A 2,429-nucleotide genomic window follows, 5' to 3' on the forward strand; every position below is an offset into this window, starting at 1 on the left:
CAATGAAATAAAGCTTATGGTTCACTCTTTGAGTCTTTTACCTCCTTTACTTGTTCATTTTAGATCGTGTATGTTTTTCCGACTAAAACCGCAGAGCTGGATATTTCCGCCTAGACGTGTATGAAAGTTGTGATTTCCAAAACCGTCTTTTAAGACGTAAGCTTAAGTTTTCTGATTAAGTTGTTATCTTTTGCGAACTCGTGGATTCCTAGTAGCGATTTCTGGCACCTATGCCTGGGGGCTTGTTTCCGCGGTTATGGACGGACTGCCATTGGGCTTCGTCGCCGCTGGCGAGCATTTCCGGCTAAGGTTTTCCGGCTCGCAGAAGGTCAAGCGAGTAAGCCGGAAAACAATGAAGTCAGCACTTGCTTTCCGACATAAAACGAAACATGCAAATAATTCAAAAGGATAGCAGGATAAGTTTTCCGCCCATGCATAATTGTTTCGTCCCTAGATACTTAAGAATTTAAAGTTATATTACAAACCCTCGCTGGGGCCAAAATGATGCATTGTCTCTCCCGCAGGAATAAAAGTTTTCACTCCCCCTTGGCCGGAGAAGTCTTGCCCTCTGAGTCTTTCTTCTCGGGGTCTTCGGCCGGAGAAGACACGTCTTCATCAGTTTCTTCTTCTTCAGAAGCAGCAGTGCTGGTCTTGGGTTCCTCTTGGGGAGCGTCCTTGGAGCTGGTCCAGGTGTATTGGGTCCCGGATTCCGCAGGTCGCGCCTTCGCGGCGAGCTCTTTCTGAAGTTCCTCTTCCAAGGGCTCGTCGGCGGGAAGAACGACCTTGTCGTAGAATTCATCATGCCGGATCCTGCGCGCGATACGGGTGTCGTAGCCGCTCACTGCATCCAGCAGCGCGCTGACATCCGCATCCGGAGGAACGCCCGTGGTCACTTGATCAAGATCAAGACCCGGATTATGTGCTAGGCACATGGTCAAGGCCATTGCAGCTGCGCCTCGGGCTGATGATGCTTGCAGATCCGTCACCAGCTCCGGCAGAACATCCATCTTTCCAACAAGCTTGCGAACGTTGCATGTGCGACTCCTCTTGATGGATAAGTTGTAGCATATCTTGCGGGAGGCGGAGATGAGATCTTTGCACTCGTCGCCTGCGAGTTGAAGAAGGTCGTCCCGGGGGAACAAATTCCGGCGCTGCTCCGGATATCCAAGCGGCTCTGCGTAAAGATAATCAGGATATAAGTATGCAGTTTGAGCGCAAAGTAAAAAGTCGGAGAAAACATTTGGGCAAGGTTTCAGTATCGTACCCAAGATGTTCTCGTTGAGCATGTCCCAGTGATGCTCCGCGGTCTCCATATATTTCCGGAGACCATTGAGCTCTTTCTGCTGCCTCTTGATGGTTTCGCTGTCAGCATTTTTCTTCAGCAACAGCTCGCCCTTTTCCCTGATATGTTCGGAGTTTTTCTCCGCCAGCTGCTTCTCGGCCTGCTCCCTCTTTAGTTCTGCCTCCTTTAATTTCGTTTCCAAATCTTGGTACGAGGAGCGCAGGTTCTCCAGTTCAGATGAGGCTGTAGCAAGGGAAGAGGATGCGCCTATAATAAACATAAGTTAACAACAAAGTTCTAAGTCGGAATATGACTAGTGACGAAGAAGGCGGAAACCAACCTTGGGCGTCCGCCAGTTGCTTGGTCAGTTCCGCATTCTCATCCTTCAGAGTCCGGATATTTTCCGCCTGATTCAGAGTAACGCGGCGCTGAAGCGCAATGTTCTTGTGCAGCTCATAGTGCAGCGCCTGCTGTTCCTGTAAAACATAGACAGAGCAGGAGTAAAAATTCCGCCTGTAAAGTGGTTTTCTCCAAAGCATCATTGCCGGAACGTTTCCGCCATAATGCTTGGGGGCTACTGATCCAATTTAATAATCTCCCGGAAGTAATCTTTCTCTAAGCATCTAAGCGCTAACTACTTTTTGAGTTTCCGCCTACATGCTTGGGGGCTACTGGGGAGTACCTTTTGCTTGCAAATGAGCTGGTCGAAGAACTGGCCGACGTTCTTCTTGAAGTCTTGGATTTCCGATGTCCTGGAGTCAGGTTTCCCCCAGGCGTTGTTCAGCATGGCGTTGAGCAGGTCTTGTTCAAGTTCCCACTTCTCCGCCTCGGACAGCTTGTTGAAAAACTTGGTGGCATACGCCTTGGGGGTGGAAGTGGTGTCAGCCGGATCTCCAAAGTTCTTCGGAAAAACGACCATGTCACCAGCGCCCTCTCCAGCCTTCTCGGAAGAAGTGACCTCAGTCTCTCCTTGGCCTTGTGCTTCCGCGTCTTCTTGGGCAGGGCCCTTGGCCTTAGGATCTTCTCCGCCCGCATGCTCGCTGCTAACCGGAATTATTTCCGGTGGAGTATTTGCGGCAGGAGGGGGAGATGGATCAGCCTGAGGGGGAGATGGTTGAGGAGTTGGGTGGGAGGCACTCGGCGGAAC

Source organism: Lolium perenne, chromosome 5 (genome assembly GCF_019359855.2).
Source record: "Lolium perenne isolate Kyuss_39 chromosome 5, Kyuss_2.0, whole genome shotgun sequence".
NCBI lineage: Eukaryota > Viridiplantae > Streptophyta > Magnoliopsida > Poales > Poaceae > Lolium > Lolium perenne.